At 38.9% G+C, this 19,851-nt stretch overlaps 1 pseudogene; it reads left to right on the forward strand.

The window, feature by feature from the left end:
* The window catches only part of LOC107662814 (uncharacterized), a 38,503-nt pseudogene extending 26,621 nt beyond the window's left edge, over positions 1–11,882 (forward strand).
* The last annotated feature ends 7,969 nt before the right edge of the window (positions 11,883–19,851 follow it).

Here is a 19,851-nt window from a genome sequence, read left to right on the forward strand (position 1 = left end):
ACACACACACACACACACACACACACGCACACAAATATATATATATTTATTTATTTATTAGCTCTGTTATTTACAGAGGCAGATTTTAGAGCCACAATCTATTTATCATTGAACCTTAACTGTACAAGCAAACAAATTTTGAAAAAAATATAGAAAATATGAAGCATGTCAAACCCTCTGGTTTTAAATCAAATTCAAAGGAGCTCTTTGAGTATGTCTGCATCTTGCCATTTCAGATCTCCTCTCTGCATTCCCAGGCCCGTGGAGTGAAACAGTCCCGCCCTACTGCTTCTATCCTTGTACATGTCCACTAGAGCGACTCATCTCAGAGTGAGACTCGTGGCACTTCCAGAACAGCCAAACATGACTGAGGTTAACACTCTAGTGGACAAAGCACCCGACCCGCAGTTAATTGGCAGATGAAACAGATAGAGTGCAGAGGGGGTTTGAAGTGCATGTGTGGGATTAACCTTTCAAAAAGGGTAAAACCTCCAGAATCAGACAAAACAGGCTAGATCCATTCTGGGTGTAAGATTAAAAAGAGAGAGAGAGAGAAAAGCCAACTAAAAGGAAGGAGACTTATAAGAGAGGGAGAGAGCCATGCTAGTCTCCTTTTCACAAATTTCAATTTGCCAATGTTCCCCTCTTTAGACACGGTGGCATCTGAAGCCATTTCCTTTCAACAAATGATAGTAATTTCCACAGCAACCATGGCCCAAATCCATCTGATGCAGGCCTTTCAAGGGCTTTGTCACCCCTTGGAAGTCATTAATAGAGGCAAGATTATTTTTTTTCACACCAGTAAGAGGAAGGAGAAAAAGAGAGAAATGGGCATCTGCTCCAGGAAGAATCCAACGTTCTTACAATCCCCCAGGAAAGTTATGTTTCAGTAGTGTTTGACAATGTGTTTACTAGAAAGGAAAGAAATAGGTTGACCCCATGGTTAGGATTGCATATTTTCTCTCTTTTCATGTCTATCTATCGTTATTTGTGATTGCCAGATTTGCTAGAATGCTTATATTTGGCTTTTATTATAAAGGTAAATAGTTATTTACCATTCAAAAGTGAAACAGAATTGTGAAACGTAGTATTTTTCAGAGAGGCACCAATATAGAAATATAGATTGCTATGTCAATCCAGACAGGCTGCCAGTCTTTTCATTTCTCTAATGCAACAGTTGATTTTGCTTTGACTTTTTATTTGGAATTATTTTCATTGGTAAATAAATTAGCTAGCTGTACTGTGTCTTAATTAACAGATGCTGCTTAATGTTGTATTTTCCACCATATACATGTTTAAATTTCTGCATTTGTCAGGAGTGAACATACAACTTGGAAAGGCCACTATGTTCCATTTCAACCATCCTCAGGAAGCAGCCCAATTTCGAGAGAAACGCAAGGTGGGGGAAACTCAACCTCTTTTGAAGCTATTTGTAAAAAAAAATTTTTTATTAAAATGCTGCTGGATAAAAGGTGAGCAGAATTACGAACTTATGTTAAAAAATGCAAGTCATCAGAAACCGCTCTCAGCTGTAATTGCTATGCCAATTGGCTGTGTGCTCCTCCATGTGAGGTAGAACAAGAGCTTTCTTCTTCAAACAGGCACATATTCTCTTCCCTCAAGCTAAAATTATAAATCCCTCTTGGTATGTTTGCAAAGCGCCAGTTTTCTATTTTATTTTTATCTTTTACACCTTTTTTCTTCATTTCCTCAGAGACGTAATGTAATTGTGCACCTCAGTGTCTTCTGATAAGAACTGAACATGTCTCTGTTGTTTGGTTTGCAAGTGTGCACCTCCACTTCCTGTCTTACTTTCTCCGCCAGCCTCTGGCACTCTCTCTAACTTTCACTCCCTCTCTCTGTCTCTCACTGCTGTGACAGGTAATTAAATATTTCCTGCCTGTTAAGTCTCTCATTGTAAAGTTAGACAGCAGCTGTTTCCTCTTCTGTGCACGGAGATTACAGCGCCTTCTCTCTGCGTGAACCATTCTTACGCTCACAAACAACTGTTAACTTGCCTTACAGAGCTCTCAGTGGCACCATTCAGTCATTTTTGTTGTGCGGAACTTTGGTTTTACTCAGACAAACTGCTAATTTCCATATTTTACAATGGCATTTAATAGTTTGAAGATTGCTTGCATAAACTAACTTCCTCTGAGAGCTGTTTCCATTGATATTTTGTGCCCAGATGAATCTTATGACTGAATTTTTATGTTAAGATGATGTAAAACAAGCCAGTGAATCAGTTTGGGATGGTTATTTATCAGTATAGATTATGAAACCTTAACAGTATAAGTGTTAACTAAATAAAACTATAATCACAATATGTTTAAGGAAAGATTTTAGTGAATAGTGATTTAAATTTTATTTTTTGTCCATGAACAAAGCTATTGCATGGCGTCAGAAGGTCCACCTTTATGGAGCTCTTTTGCCCTTGGTCCCCTTCCATTTTCCTTTTTTGGAAAAGAGCAGCTCGGTCATTCTGCTAAACGTCCCTTTTTGTGTTCTGGCAGAAAGTAAGTCATACAGATTTGGAACAACATGACAATGAGTAAATGATGACAATTTTTATTTCTGTGTGAACGATCTCTTTAAACATTTATTAGAACAAAGACAATTTGCCATAAAAAGTGTTTCATTTCCATGTTCATTGAGGCACGTTGCAATCATGTTTACTAGTCTCTTTGCATTCTACTCTCTCATTTCGATCTGAATGTTGGTGATTTGTAGTGTTTTCTAATGGCATGTTTGCTTTAATTAGTGTGCTGTAATTGCCGTGTGTTAGAAACAGCTGTCTTTCTGTTGTGCTGTGTGTATATGCTCAACCATCCATTTGTCTGTATGTTCTCCAGAGTCTGGGCTCTTCGTGTCGAGTAACTCCACTGCATTCTCTGTGGAGTCTTTCAGTCATTTCAGGTGAGTACACCTGCTGTGAGACGGACTGTGCTGTATCCCCATCCATCCTCTGATTCATTATGTTATATAACGTTTAGTCAGCATGGTAGCTTTATCTTCTTCCATAAGATATTTTGCACTTCACTTATCCTGGAAAAATTAACGTTTAATTCTCCACGTAATACTTTTTTAGAAACCTAGACTTGGACTAGATGAATATAAATAGTCATATTTAAGACACTCTTAGTTTCTTCTACGATGAGACTTGAGACCAGTTCACATCAAATAACATGGTAAAAATAAAGAACATGAATCTCACCCTGATTCTGTAGAACTAGTTTAATTATGTTTTCAGTTTTTGAGTTGAAATAAGTCTTTCTTGGGTGTATTCTAAATCAGTGGCTTGGCATCTGCATTTGAATTCACTCCACACATTTTACTAATTTATTTTTTGGCTCTCATTCACAGTAAATTTTGTTTCCCTTTTTTGGAAACAGTCTTGGGCTAATTTGTACTGCGATTAGCCTTTTTTGATATAGTAGCAAATGTGTGTGTTTATTCTCAGTGGAAAATGCAACAGTAATGCAGTATCTTTAAGTAAAATGTACATTGATTGTGAGAGGTAATTGTACCTGTGGATGGCAAACCATGCCAAATGCTGGTGTATGTTTTTGTGTGTGAAAATTGTTTGTAACTGGGTGTGTTAGTCGAGTGGTGTCCAATCCTGCTCCTAGGGGGCCAAGTTCTTGTATAATTTAGCTCTATCCCCATTTAAATAGACCTGAACCAGCTAATTGAGATCTTCAAGATTGCTGGAAACATTCAGGCAGTTGTGTTAGAACAGGTTGGAGCTGAACTCTGCAGGATGTTGACCCTCCAGGAGCCGGATTTAACACCCCTGTGTTAGTCAGTTTAAGAATTTCCACACATACAAGAAAGTTTGATGAGAAAGAGAACAAGACATGTGGACAGCTAGAGAGGTTCAGGCTGTTCTGTGCCGTGTGTGGTGACAACAATGACAAAGAAAGCTCCCAGTCTCCCAACTCCCAGGTGGGAGACTTCTTTCTGACATGCTACTGTTTGCAGCTGGAGCAGAGAGACGTCATGCATCATCTGTGAACCTCCAGGCTCTTCACATGTACACACAATCTATGTGTGGCGCTTTAGACGCCTTCAGCAATGTTCTGCACGCTGTTCCCCCTAATTGTTCCTTTGTCTGTGCTTACAAAATGTTTGTTTGCTTGGTCGTCTTTGGCTTTGTTGTTCAAAGCTTTATAGATAATGGATTTGTGTGTTTGATGTGAGCCCCACAAGCCGAGCAGATTGCTAATTTATTTCGTTCTGGCTTTCATTGATAGACTGTGGATTTGGTTTCTGCAAAAGCATCAGAACAGTCCAATAGGATTTGATGCACACTAAATACAAGCAGAGTGAAAAAGAAAAGCATTACACTGTCCAAATATGCTTTAATTTATCAGCAAGTCAGTTTTGTACTATATATTTATAGCCTGCCCTATACAGTTTTGCTAGGCAAGACAAAAACTAATTTTTTTTATGCGTCTCCGTAGGCCTGTATTCATGTTTTTGTCATTTTGTAGTTTTACGATTTCATAAGGAAAGCTTACAAACATATATCAATAGTTTCCTTAACACTACAACAACAAGAACATTAAATATCTGCTTTTTTTATTAACCAGTTCGGAAAAGTTTTTGATGCAAATTACCATTTATAATTTTTCTATTTATCAGCAGAGATGGATGCTCAGTGCTCCGCTTGACTTCTGTTTAACCATAAGTCTTTAGTAAGTCATATTTTACCAATATGAACAACTTAAATCCTGAAGTGCATGTAAAAATGAATCTGATGGGTTCTTTACACTATTAAGTCAGTGCATTTACTCATGTTTTATATGTTGGATGAGTGTGTGTATCTTTCCCCCAACCCCCTCCTTCGTTTCCTCTCAGTTTGCAAACAGAAGGTGTGCTCCTGCAAAAGTTTAATCTTCAGCTAGTGAAACAGATGCTTCTCTCCTGTTCTGTCGCTTCACTGGAAACTGTTTCTTTCTCTGTTCTGTCGCTCTTTGATTATGTACATTCAGAATTCATTTAATTTTCTGGAAATTATGTAGAATATCAACATATGAGGCTTTCAGGAGGCTCTAATTGCTATTTTGTTTTCTCCCACAAGAGGCTTCCTCAATAGTTCCCAAGGGCTTACACAGGATTTTCATAGCAAACGTCTTGGTAAAGAAAGAGAAATGTCTGAGCACCTGTTCAGTCACATGTGCTCGTAGATCACAGAATGTACCACAAGTCAGGATTTTGAATGCTGTAAAGTTTTTTGGGCATGCTGCATCTTTCCTGAAAAGTTTGAAGAGAGGAGGAAGCACATCCAAGGTCTTCTGCAGTTTTTAGTTTTGCCCTTTGTGAAATTTGTGCTGTGGTTCATGTCTTATCTGTAAGATACATTTTCTTTGACAGATTTCCTTCAAAGTCTGAATGCATACATTTTTGGTATTGTCAGCTGGGTTTTCTTTTCAGACAGTGCCATTAAATTACAGCTGTACTGTACAGCACATGGTTGAAGTGCTCATCTAATACAAGTTGATCTCATATTTGGGTGAAATATCCCTGTAATATCAGTGCATGTCGCTTGATATATTTACTAATCTCAGCATCTGTCTGATTCCCAATCAAAAATAAGATAGCTAAATCAGTTATGATTAAGGACATCTTACTAAGGATAAGGGTGTGTTTATTTACCCCAATCCCCGCCTTCTCTTCCTCTGAGTTTGCAAACAGAAGGTGCGCTCAATGCTTAAAGATCTGGGATGTTAATTGAACGGTTGCAGGTTTGAACCCTACAAGGACTGACAAGGTTATGCAAGTCCAAGGCACTTAACCTCAGGTATTAAGTGTACTGTAAGTCATTTTTGATAAACTGACCAAGTAGAGTCTGTAGTATGAACTCATAAACCCATTCATATTGGCTTGAATTTTTTGACATTTCATGTTGAACTCGTAGGGCCTTGTTTGTATTGGTGAAGCATTTGTTAACTGTGCTGTTGGTTTTCATACACATGATGATGAGTACACTGAAAATGTATTTGCTATTCCTGGATAGTTTTTTTTTTTTATATTGGGTGAAGTTAAATTCTGATTATACCTGCACATTTTGAGCACCATTCCACAGTCCTGATATATTGCAGCTTAGGGTATTTGATGTAGCTCTTTATTGAATTTTGCTGTTTGTTTAGTCATTGATTGAAAGTTCTTGCCACAGTTGTTATTTATTTAAATGTTTCTCCAGTACAGAAAAAAAGTTTTTTGTCATTGTTTCTTTCACTGAATTGTCTTAGAATAATTCATACCTATTCTCATTGTACTGCTTACTGTTAAATAATAGATGCAGCAAGTGTTTGCTTATCGAATAATGAGGATAATGCTGTTGTTAATTGTTTTGTGAGTGCCAGAGGCATCGAAAAATTTGGATAATCTTCAGCCTTTGCTGAAGCGAGAATATCACTGGTAAAATGTAAACTCAGAGGATGACAGACAGACAGCAGAGACTTTGGGAGAAAAAGATCACACACAGGGTGTAGAGGGGAGCGCAGGATGCATAGAGAGGTGAATATACAGGAGACAGACCAAAAGGAGTCACACTGCTTGGGTAGAAAGAAACCTAGAGATGATTCTTTGTGGCACCAGTCAAGGTTCAGAATTTCAATGTCCTATCAAATGCTGTACACGGTGTCTGTAGTCTGGAATGTATCTGACCTGTACCTATGTCAACAATGTCCATTGAATGCACTACTAAATGTTGTAAAATCTGTACTAATTTTGTTTGTGTAAACACGTGCTGACAAATTATGATTCCTTAGTAAAATGATGCATTGAATTTTTGAAAAATCTATGCTTCACATTTTTACATACCTAACCTACTGTATGGAATTGCCTTTGTGACCTGCATTCTAAATATGTTGTATTTACCTTTGTGTCTGAAATGCTCTCAGTAGATGCTCTGTTGTTCAAGATCCCAAGCTCGAGTATAAGATCAGTACCCTGCTGTTGTTTTCTACTGGGGGCGTTTCTGACATTTTACAGGGTTTTGACTTGTATATGCCCTGCTATCCAACAAGTTGTGTACAATGCTCCATTAAATATTTGGCTTTCTGTCCAAAATCCTGTTGAGCTTGACGGAAAGTCATCTTCGTTTTCCACCAAGCTGCTTTTCCATCCCTGTGCGAACAGTCTGAGAATGAAGTGCTTGTATGTAAATCCTCAAATCTACATGCGCACATTCTATTTAATTTCACAGCTAGCTGAGTGGCCCTAATCGCATCCAGACATTTAGGTCCTTTGCTATTAAAATCTAATAGACACTTTTGGAGATGCGGGACATTGTGCAGTTTAGTCTTTTTGCCTTGCCACCTGTTGGAGGTCTCTTGCGTCGAAACCGTAGCAAAAATAATTAAAATCACTCTTCAAAACAAAGGCTACAGCAGCATGGTTTTGAATATAAACCTAATTGCTATGCTCTTTTGTGGCCATGCTTCAGTGTAAATATAATTTAGAAGACATAAGCGTTTTTCCATTTCTAATCCTTGTAATATAATTACAAATGTTGAATTTCTATATTGTTGAATCATCTAAAATAGAAAATGTTTTTTCTTTGCAGCTCCGGAAAGGTTTCTGATCAACCCAAAAGTGACGCAGAAGCTCTAAAAAGCAGTTGTTTCTCAGGAGAGGGTCACAGGGTAAGCATGTGTTGTTAGTCTCCACTCTGTATTTATATCTATTTCACTACTACTTCAAAAAAATCTAAGAGAGGGAAAAAAAGGTGCTAACTTTTGTTAGTGACTGGCTGGACAGTACCTTTTTTAGAGCTTCTGTATGGGGACTGACTATTAAGAATACAATGTTTTGGAAAACAAGCATAGATGGAGTTGACCATTGCCTGAAGGCAGTGCAGCTGCCTCAGGGATCTATGGGGGTCAGAGCTGTTTTTATGTTTGCACTTTAAAATTAAATAATGCCAATGTAAACTGTCTGTCGGAAGCCTCTGAATGAGCTATGAACATACTGTCCTCCTGTTCCTGTCATTTTGTGATTTCAGCACATAAGCATCTCATTATTTTGTTCAAATAATACAGTGACTATATAAATATAAGCCACACTGTGTCTACTATTATTAATTATACCCTAATTAATACAGCTACTGGCTCAGTTTTAAAATAAAGCAATGCCATCCAAAATATAATGTTGGGTTAAACTTATATGAAATGTATTTTAAATATAAACAGTGCTATTGGGGGTTGTTTCTTATTACTACAGAAACATGATGTTCTTTTTCCTACAAATATGAACTGACTGCCTTAAGCATTATTTGCCTTCCATGGAAATAATTAAAATGCCAAACATTTCACTTGTAAAAGGCCCCCTTTTCCGCTCTCAGCTAGCATTGATTATGGAATATACATTTACGTATTACATGTGTTTTACATGGCTTTATGGCCACCCCCTGGAAAGAGAGTGCATCAAAGCAATAGCTTAATCATATTTTCATCTGTGGAAAAGAAGCTAATGCAAATAGTATGCAGGGCCTTCCTAACAAATATAAAGATTCATGAAGCAGGTGTTTCCAACCAATTACTTCTCACTGCTTTCATCCCTGGCTCTTCTACTTATATTGGGTGAAGTGTTTAGTCCACTTAAACGGAGATAAACATTTGCAAGATAAACAGAAGTGAGCAGTGAAAAAAGGACGAGAAGTTATTTTCACAGCTTTTAAAGCACACTTCTGAGAGATAGACTATAGTATAGAGAATGTAACTGTAATAAAAGAGTATCAAAACATTTGCATAAAAGTAGAATTTTGAGAACATTAATAGACTCTGTACATTTATTGAAATGTATTAGAAAATGTAGTGACCTAATAACTTAAATGTCTTGACACTATTCCCTTTTTGTCTTTACAGACATTTTCCACATCTCTTGCTCCTACAGATTAACTATTTCCTCAAAACAAGGCAGACAGTAGTTTCAGCGAACCTTCAGAATCTCAGCACGTTCCTGAACAGGCCAGGGCACTTATAGAACACCGTGCCACTAACAACCCTGCAGGAGATGCCAAAAGTCTGGGAAAGTCGCTTCAGACAAGTCTCAACATCCAGTGGGATAAGCAACACTCAGCCCCCCATAAATCAGAAACTAAAGCTCCATCAGTGGACATGACAGATAAGGAACTGGAAGGGGAGAAAACAGAGGTGAATGGAGGGCTCTGGGATACTAGGGTATTTCAGGAGTGCTGTAACGGGACCTCTGGATTCCTGGATGTCGAGTAGCAGTATCTCTGGCACCCGGTCGTGGGCTCAGAAGGGAGCTTGTTAGCTGAGGAATCCCATATAAAGAGCAGGCACTCCACCACGGGAGGAGGGGAAGCCTTTGTCCCAAGCCTGACTTGCTTAGAGCACTTTTCACAGAGACATAGCCCACTTACCAAGGGGGGGCTAATTTAGCAAGCACTTTTTATCCAGAACATCTGTTGAGAGTCAAGAAGCCAAAGCCCATCCAGAGGGAAGTGGGTTCAGCTCTAGCCTAGGGAGCCTTGTAGGGAGAGTGTCTTGGATGCTGGCGGATGCAGGACGTGTACTCACAAACTCTTTGAAAGAACAAACTGGTGGTAGAGAAAGTGCTTGGTACAATCAAATGTTCTCAATGGTAAAGGATCTTCCCTTTCTACACCATATCCATTTTGAGTTTACTCTAAGACCACAGGCAAACCCAACTCTGGAGACAACCCAGTTTTGCCGCAATCTGTCTCATAGTGAGATTTTGTCAGTAAGAGAAGAGAGTGTAGTAGCATTGTCTTCCAAGCAAGATCCGTCAAGATCCAGTACAGGTGATTGGAAGAGCCCTTTGATGGCTTTAGAGGCAACACAGACAAGGGATTTCGTGACCACCCAGAGAAGTGAGGGGCTAAAGGTATGCTGCCAAAGACTCCACCCCGTACCTGAATTCTTGCTTCATCTTCAGAAACTTTAACCTCAACAGTTTCTCTCCTGCCTATATAGTGTCATCCCTGCCCCCTTGCTAATGGAAGAGCGAGTGTTAGCTTTATACTGGCTCGGTGTAGCCACCTGTTCTCAACCAGATCCACAGCCTGAAGTTACTGTCATTTTCCAGACTAAGCTTTTGGTGATCACCTTTGATCCTTTGCCTGATTCTTCCAGCCTTACACACTCTTTAAATGTTTACTATTAATTATCCTTTCAGCAACTGCAGGAGATCCACGTAGGTTTTGCTGGGCAGACTGTCAGACTAACTGGCAACACAGAGAACAGTATAAAGTACTTTTCTTGCACACTTGCAACGCAAGCTTAAAGGGGTCATATGATGCGATTTCAATTTTTCCTTTCTCTTTGAAGTGTTACAAGCTCTTGGTGCATAAAGAAGATCTGTAAAGTTGCAAAGACTAAAGTCTCAAATCCAAAGAGATATTCTTTATAAAAGTTAAGAGTCAACCACGCCTACCTAAAACGGCTCGTTCTAACATGCCCCCACATGTCTACGTCAGGATGTGGGAAGATTTACATAATGCCGCCCAAATGTTCACACAAAGAAAGAAGGCGTAACTTTTATTCTCGCTGTAGTATTGTTGCTGCCGCCATGTCGTGAAGGCGCTGTATGTTTCGTTGTGAAAGTGAAACTACTTTGTTTGGCCTTCCAAAAGAGGACGATATCCGCTTCGTCATGCCTAGAGCTGATCCGTGCTGGTCGCTGAGGGAATACATCAACTTCGCGCTGTGGATCGCCGGATCGGCTTTCACTGTGGACGAAGCGGAGTCCAGCCCAGGGTCGTCACATGTGGTTGTCGCAAGGCCACCGGTCGCTCCTTTGTCGAATCCGCTCACTCAAGCCGGCCGCCGCTTACTCTAGCCCTCAGGCCTCCGCTCACTCTAGGCCGCCGGCCTCAGCTCACTTTAGCCCGCCGTGTGTTTCGTTGTGAAAGCGAAACTACTTTGGTCTTCCAAAAGAGGACACGACTACAAATCAGTCGTTAAGTTGTATTTACAACACTGTTCCAGAACTGTCCCGAACCTTACTCAAGGCAATTTGCCCTTTCGAGAGAGGTGCACTAGACCAGTGGTTCCCAACCCTGGTCCTGGAGGCACCCCAACACTGCACGTTTTGCATGTCTCCTTAATCAAAGACACCTGATTCAAGTCATCAGCTCATTAATAGAGACTCCAAGACCTGAAATTGGTGTCAGAGAAAGGAGACATGCAAAATGTGCAGTGTTGGGGTGCCTCCAGGACCAGGGTTGGGAACCACTGCACTAGACCATTTATTGCTATCAAATGACATGTTTGTCCCTAAACTGGGACTCCCGTGTTAAGGATTTGCTTCTACCCTCTGGTGGACACCTTACATGCTCTTTCCAGAAAACCCTGGCTAAGTTGGTCTTCCTGTTACATGGTAACATGCAGGGTGAACATCCGGCACTTGCACATGTGCAAAGGCTCCTTTACATGACTGTCAGATTTCAGAGATCAAGTCTCAAGCTGCACACTGACCCTGTTGTACCTTGTCCTGACTGACACTCACCTGTGACTCTTGCGGGAGAATGTTGTTTACCACCCACCTCCACGTTCAGTCGCTGTGGTGGCACGCAAGGCCCAGTTCAGGCTAATAGACTTGCATCAGCGCTTTGATGTTCGTTGTGTGCTGGTGAGAGATGGATACAGCAGTATGCATCTGGATGTTGTGTTGGCTCGTGTCTACTGGAAATCCGGTGGTACTGGATGTTACTCTCAACCTCCAGAGGTCTGCAGTGCTGATGAGGCAGCTGCCCAATCTCCTACCAACTCTGATTCATCTCCCAGGAATGAAGTGTGAAAATTAACTTTCAGCAGCTCTGCTGAGGCCACCTTCCTGATTAATAACTTGTCAAACATTTGATCAAGGACCTTCCAGCAAAATAACTAACAGCCCAGTGAGGAGAATTCCGACAGGAGACTACAAAAAAGGCTGAGTACACCAAAAATATGACATGAGTAGGCACCGCTGGGATTTGAGAAATAAAGACATTTTATAATTGTTGTTTTTTGTTACTTTTCCATGAAATTTTATATGACTTGCATTGTGATCAGTTTTTCTGACAAGGGGAAGAGTAATCATTGAAAGAAGTGCTCACGATCAAGATCATAAATTCATGAGGCTGGTTAAGATTGCATTGACATTAGTAATGATGTATGTCTGACAATATTATATGGGCGGATCAAGAATGATTATTGATTCAGAGTTACTGTATAATCAGGGGCGCGGGAAGATGTTTTCGGTTGGGGGTGCTGTGTGTGTCCGTGTTGGGTGGGGGTGTTTGGGGGGGCTGACTCACTTACGTCGGTGCTCGTGCTGGGGCTGGTGTTGTTTGGATGCCGATTTTGGAAAGTTTTTGCTCGCTGAGTGTGTATGTGTATGGGAGAGTCGCGGTCTTCGCTGCTGAGTGTAGCTTCAAGCGAGAGTTTTCAAACTCCTACTAGAAGCTGTCACATCATTTGACAACTCCACAAAGCACTACAAGCGCGTCATGAACACTCGTTTAAGTGGCATACATACTGGGAAACTTGACTGCATATCGCATTTTTTAAATTATCGATAGTAGCTGATCAATCTCGAGGGTTGGGCTGGGTCCGCTAGGCTTACTTGTCTCCGTTCTCGTGCTGGGTCTGGTTCCGTTGCGCATCTGCTTTTGCGCCATTATCTCTTTGTATTAAAGTTCATCTTGTTCGCATTCTCTATAGTTCATGTCTGATACCGCGTGCCAGCGTCACGTGTTCATGAGGATTATGATAGGCAAATCCCATATAGAAAACTTAGTATAAAGATAAACATGGTTTTTATTATAGCCCACTTACAATTTACATTTCAGAGATTATTACAAATAAATTATTAAATGCTAAAACTGAATAAATTTAAATGAACAAACTTGGCATTGCATTTGCAACCATGTAAAAAAAAACTACTTCCCGCGTCCCTGTGTATAATGCATCTATAAAAATTTATAATAATTTTAAGAACCAGCACTCAACCTTAATTTTCATGTTCATTCTCTTCCGTGTCAATTTAAGAATCTTAAGTATGAGATTACCTCTAATTTGCGTCTGATGTGTATATCTCTGTGCGTCACCAGTATGCTTTTATAGTGTAATTCATTTTGTAAGATTGCACAATTAAAGTTATATTGTTTTGGTTGGACAGTGATGTACCACCCAAGCATACAAAAAAAAAAAAAACTGCATAAAAACTGCTTTTTCATGCTATTCCCTACTCTGTCTTTGACTCATATAGCCTTGCGTCACAGAAAATGCATGTTGCATGCCTGCAGCATCCAGGAGCTATCAGTATGCATCTCTTGAACTCGTCATGGTGTGAGGAGATGCCAGGGTCAAGGTGAGATTTTTTTTTCCCCTCTGCTGGGTAATTTAAGTTCTCACTGCATCATGTTGCTAGCTAATAGCTTCGTGGTCCCTTTTGTTTCAGACCCTGCTGTGTAAAATATTGGTTATGGTTCTCTTGTGCCTCTTTTTTGCCAGTCTTGCTCCTTGTTGTAGACTTTAAGCCATTGAAGAAGAGGAGCAGGAGGAAGACATTCTAAAAAATGCTGCTATAGTGCGTAGAAAATTATGGGCGCTTGTACAATGCAATCAGCTAGGGCTTTTCTTTGACAGAATGCCAGCGAAAGAGGGAGAGAGTTCCTTTTAATAAAAGTACATCATGTGCCTTCTCAGAAATCCATTCTTTTCACCTTTTCAGACTTGAAATACTGTGAGTGCAAAGCCCCTGTCCTAAGGACAGATTGCCACAGAAAAAAAAGCTTTTATGGCAGACTAAAAGTAATATCAACTGTTGTGTCATTTTTTTTCATAGCAATACATATATATGTGTGTGTGTGTGTGTGTGTGTGTGTGTGCTTTATGCAGGGTTTATTTTGTCATCTACCTTGCTTCCCCATTCGTTTTCATATGTTAAAGATGCACCCATTTTTTTCCTCAAAGTTTTACCCTACAAGAAAATAATAGTAATAATTTTTATATAGCAAAAAGTATTAAAATAATTGGTTTAAAATTATGTGCACTCACATGAAATGAACACCCATCATATTAGTGGCCTAATTAAAGTAGTTTTATTTAACATGGAGCAGGTCAAATTTAGAGACAGAAAAAAGTACATTCTGTTATCGTCAAAATTGCTGCCATCCTTGATCTTTATGAATTAAAGTGAAATCTGCAGACATGAAAAGGCTGTTCTCCCTTTTATCATCATTACTGAAAGAGTGCTAACTACAGTACTTGCCTGCTGTAATGTATCAGAGACCCCATAATTACATATAGGCTCTATACTCCAAACCAGCACAATTCTCATAAAAGTATAGTGACAATTCTTTATTAGTTAGTGCCCGTTTTGACTGTTTTTTTTTTTCAACACAGATTGTTTCTAAAATCTAATACCTAAAAAAAGCACTCCTGAAAACCTTAATAAGCAATTATCACCAGCTCCTTTAACTGCATATGAAACAACAGTGATCAAGTAAAAACAAACAGTGAGCCATCAAGCCATTTATCACAAGACGTGTAATTAAAGATTAATATTCAGCCATTCAATTATAGTCAGTAAGGTTTTCTAAAAACATTTAAATACTTTACAGCAATAGTATGTTATTGTTTCTCATATGAGGTCCAACTGTAAGGTTGTTTGGGTGACAATGGCAGTGAGACCAATCACTAAGTTTAGACAAAATCTCTCACACATCATTAAGCTAATGAAATAAATGATAGTAGGATTCTTTTACTCATATATTGAGAAGATAAAGAGAATGCATGTGTCACTGTGATGAGTGAAAAGCTTATTTCTGCTAGTTTTATTTGATTTAGAGTCATCCCTAGCAAATAACGTTATTGCGGCATGGGAGCTTTGTGATGCCGAGTACCATTATTCAACTAAACTGCGGCCCCAAAATTTGCTACCTACCAGGATAACAATAGTAGATGCTGTATTGCTGTCATGCTGGTCAATCAATTGTACAGGCCAGAGGGCTCTGTGCCACTGTAGTCTCCTTATGGATGCTTTTTGAATGCTTTATCCATCACATTAGACGAAAGCCTGTTTGAAATATAACAAATAAAGAAAAGATAACAGCGCAAATAGAAAGGCCCCTCTTCCCGCTTGGCACCACTGATCAGGTCAAGCAGGCAAAAGGCAAGGAATGATGTGTGGGGCTTTTTCTGAGAAAGTGTGTGCGTACAAGAAGAGCTTCTCGTCTGGTCCAGCGAGACCTCTTATCTCGCCTTTGCAGACCCTGTGAGGTGGGATGCATCCTCTTTCATTAATATACTTCACACCTCCTCTGCTTTAATGGCTTCAGGAAGTGCCCAGTGCCTGATGGGAGAAACAGGTGGAGCCTCTTGGTGAGCTGACAGCTCCTGAGAAAATTTCTAATTTTAGCTACCTCGTTGCTTCGCTCTCTCTTTTTCTAAGAGAGCCATCAATCATGCATGTATGCCTTTGTTTGTAACCTTAGCTGCTTGATCCCAGAAGATCCATCAAGTTACAGTAGAGTACATTAAGTTAAACAGTAATGACATTGAAATTTAGTGCTGCTTCTTTCAAATAGGTTCTCTTAAAGGAAAGCCATATTTAGTAAGCAAAAATGTAGAGGAAATTGTACAAGCGAGAATTAAAATGCGTCATGAAAACAATACCCCAGATGGCAGTTTATAGGTTTGTTTCTTAGTAACGTCTTTCTTAAAGCAACTACTCAGGCTCCTCCTGACACCATTTGGGGACATGATGTCTCTGTTTGGCCTTTTTGTGTCTTTAGTCCAATTTAGCCAACAGCAACTTTTTTATTTCAAAAGTGCTGTTAAAAACATGTTTTGTTACTTTTTGTGTTAAAACAATGAAAACTGCATATGTTCTTGGTTCATATGTTCATAGTTTTCATTGTTTTGTTGATATTGAACAGTTACACTCTTCATTGCAATAGAAAAACAAACTTTTCACTATTTTATTTTCTGTAAACTTTCTTGCTGCAAAATACAAAACATATTATTGAAAATGGCTTTTAAAGCATCCAAAATAAATTAATAAATAAAAAAGCAACACTGCTATGCAGGAACGATATTAAAAGCATCGTTCACTCTAAAAATTAAAATTCTGTCATCATTTACTCACCCTCATGTCATTCCAAACCCTTTTTTTTTCATCCGTGGAACGCAAAAGGAGATGGATGATGGATGGGAGGATGGTGACTGTAACTGTCAAGCTCCAAAAAGCACATAAAAGTACCATTAAAGTATCATTAATCCATACGACTCGCAAGCTATAATACCAGCGTTTGGTGAGAATTAAAACAAATGTTAAGTCGTTATTCACTGTAATGATGCAAGTGATACGTGTTTAGCACGAGTGAGGGAATTCAACACCATATGAAGAGAAGAATCTGTCCTCAAACTTCACATTCTCTCAACATGACAAGATTCTTTGACTTTGAGGATCACCGTCTTGCAAGAAATGGAGCAAACATGTAGTAAATGTTCGATTTTAATTTAACGACGAACCTTGTGTTCTAGCTCTGAGGGCACTTTCATCAGTTTTATGTGTCTTTCCAGTGAGCAATCACTAGGTATTGTAGCGTCTGGACCGGTGGAGGAAATGCGGGCATGATAAAACGATGGTTATGAGCCTAAACACTGTCAGGCTAAGCTACCAAATAGCTTTAACAATTAGGGGTTAGCACTCTTTAATTGAAGCTTTTAAATACAGCATGTGTGTATGCAGTGTGAAGTAATTTGAACAATCTAATCTCTGGTTTCTGATTTTTCCCTTTCTCTTCCTTCTTTTTCTTCTCTTTCTATGTTTCCCAATCTTTAATTCGTCTCAGCGAATTTAACTATCTTAGATGTATCCTTCCTGAATGCTATTGCTCAGTTACTAGTTAATTAAATTCCTATACCAACTGTATGTGTGTGTGTGTGTGTATGTTAGACCAGTTTAAGTGTTTATGTAGTATGTTAGACTAGTTTAAGTGTTTATGTGGTTAATAAAGTCTTACTTGTATCACACTTGACGTTGTTCATTGTTTGCTCATAACCGGAGTCACTTATAATCATGCCGATTTATGCTACAAGCTCTGTGTAGAGTTGAACAGTAAGAAAGTTATTTCCTTTAACCAGGAAATTAACGTTCTTAGAATTGACAGTCAGTTGACCCTGAGAGGTCAGCTAAATATCTACAGCGGATCTAAATATTTATAATTAATTATAACTAGTTATGATTAATTATTCATATTTCCCCATGAGCTGATTCGCTACAGTATGCAACAAAAAAAATTATTGGCCAAAAATGGCATGGATTTTGCTTTTTTGGTGAGCATGAGCAGTACTCGAGTGGAGCATTTGCATGGGCAGTGAGCAACTCAACGGAACGCACATACATAGAGCAGAATATTGCAGTAGCCCCTCACTGCAGAACACAAGATCCAGGGGGCGTGGAGATTGGTAGGTTTAGGGGTGGAGATTGGTAGGTTTAGGTATATGTAAGGTGGGAGGAGTTGGATCTGGATCCAACCACACCCCCTGGATCTTGTGTTCTGCAGTGAGGACCATCTCGAATATTGAGCGAAGAGTTACACGGCTAGAGGGAGAGTGAAATAAAAAATATCAGTTAAATCTGATTCTGTTGCACAGAACTGAATAAAAATAACTTATTAATATTTCATTTAGCCTACAGTGCTTCCCACACATAGACTTTCTGGATGGGCCGCCCAAGTATATTTGGTAACACATTTTTGCTTTTCATTATTTTTATCCTCTTATAGTTTTTTATTCACCCGAGATAATTAAACCATTTACAATAGATTTAGAGGCCGTTCACATGTTACGTCTAAAAATGCCTGGAAAATGCCGGCCGTATGGCAAGCCAAAGTATTCATATACGCCTGGTTGGAGTCGCTGAAAACATGCGGTTTTGACGTGCATTTATCATAACAAAAATGGGCGTCGAATATGTGCGTTTTGAGTCAGACAAAACGCACGTTATGAATATGTAAACAGGTAAACCAAATAGGCAGTGCAAACGTCTGTTTGAAGTGTCCAAACATGTGCTCTATCCTTAGTGTTCTCAGAATTGCACGTTGAAAGCGTGTGCTCACTTTTTAGTCATGTTTTTGTCCGCTATATGGGGTTTAGGACTCTTGAATTATCATTAAACCCTACCAAAACAACATGGAATTATCGAAGACAAATTTGACAGAGGATAATAATTGTTGAGTTATTATAGTCCAGTATAATTTAGTTTAAATTATAATTACAATCAGTTAAAGCTTGAAATGTGTAAATGAAACAATCGAAAACAAATATTTTCTGTTTATTTAATTTGTAAATAATAATAATAATAATAATAAATGAGAGGTAGGCTGTTCCGTCTGAGTTCATTAACTGCGGTCACACCCACGTTCAGCGCAGCCTATTCTTACTCTATTAGAGCCTGGAATTTACCGGCTTGATTCAGCTAAAGATATAATTTCTGACATGTAAATAATTAATCAAATTAATTAATTATTAATAAATTAAACTGGTTTGATCTGATTATCTTAAACAAGTCATATCCTCTGGGTCTGAGTGCAGTTAATGGATAGCATATTGTAGTAAGATTGGCGATTAATCCTAATAAACATGATGCTACAGTAAAAATATTACATTTAAAACAGTATTTTTATAACTTCAGCAGCATGCAGATGCTCGTTTATGTAAGGACTGCGGTGACAACAGCGCAGACAATCGCTTAGCTCGCTCAATTAATGTAACCATATATCTTATATAACGGGAAAATCATATTGTTTTTATGACATGTCGTTATTATGAGAAAAATTATGTCGTTTTAACGACGTAACATCTCGTTATTATGACATGTGAGCGGAACAAATAATATGTGTGGCAGCAATGCATCACCGTATATTTGTTTGTTAAACAGCAAATAAGCTCCCCATATACCAGAATCTGTTTGGAGTGGGACTCGAACCAGCGGTTGTGGTGGTATAGGGGTCAAACACTCTAACAAAAAGGCTAAGGACAGTTGCCTCCAACTTCTGTAGCTGCACGCTCTCTGACTTCCATTAGCATGAACCATTTCTTGTATTGGAAATTAAATTACTCAAAGCTAATCAGTGCTTGAAGTGGAAAAAAAGAAGAATTAAATATTATAAACCAGCACTTATTTATGTACATAAAAGATATTTGTGTAATAAATTATATATACACAATGGGGTTGGTATGCTAAAATGCTGTCCATGTAATTAACAATTACATTAAAGTATGATAAAGCCGTGGAATCGGTCTATGTTCAATGTTAGTAGAGATGAAAATATACAAAAAGTTACTTTGTACATAACTATTTCCTATCAGTTCACAGGCACTTCTTCCGCTAAAACGATTCGTGGTGAATTAGTCTGGTCTGGTTCTGTTCATCATTGATTGGGTGAGAACAGTTCAATATTACTGGCTGTAGAAATCAGCAGGCGTGGCTCATTATACTACAAGGTAAACTCCATAAATAACACGCGCTTTTGTGCAATCAGAACAGTGTTTTTTACAGCGTCCTGTGGCAAGCCGAACGGCGTTAGAAGTGCCGTTTTTTACAAACACTAAAACGCAATTAAATATGGAATTTTTTTTACTGTTTACGCACGTTTTTTACGTCGTCTGCTATCAGGACGGCGTATTTGACGGCGCTAATATTGTTTAAAGGGGTCATATGAAGCTGCTACAATTTTTCCTTTCTCTTTGGAGTGTTACAAGCTCTTGGTGCATAAGAAGACTAAAGAAGACTAAAGTCTCAAATCCAAAGAGATATTCTTTATAAAAGTTAAGAGTCAGCCACACCTACCTAAAACGGCTC

Source organism: Sinocyclocheilus anshuiensis, unplaced genomic scaffold (genome assembly GCF_001515605.1).
Source record: "Sinocyclocheilus anshuiensis isolate Anshui unplaced genomic scaffold, SAMN03320099.WGS_v1.1 scaffold1164, whole genome shotgun sequence".
Classification (NCBI taxonomy): domain Eukaryota; kingdom Metazoa; phylum Chordata; class Actinopteri; order Cypriniformes; family Cyprinidae; genus Sinocyclocheilus; species Sinocyclocheilus anshuiensis.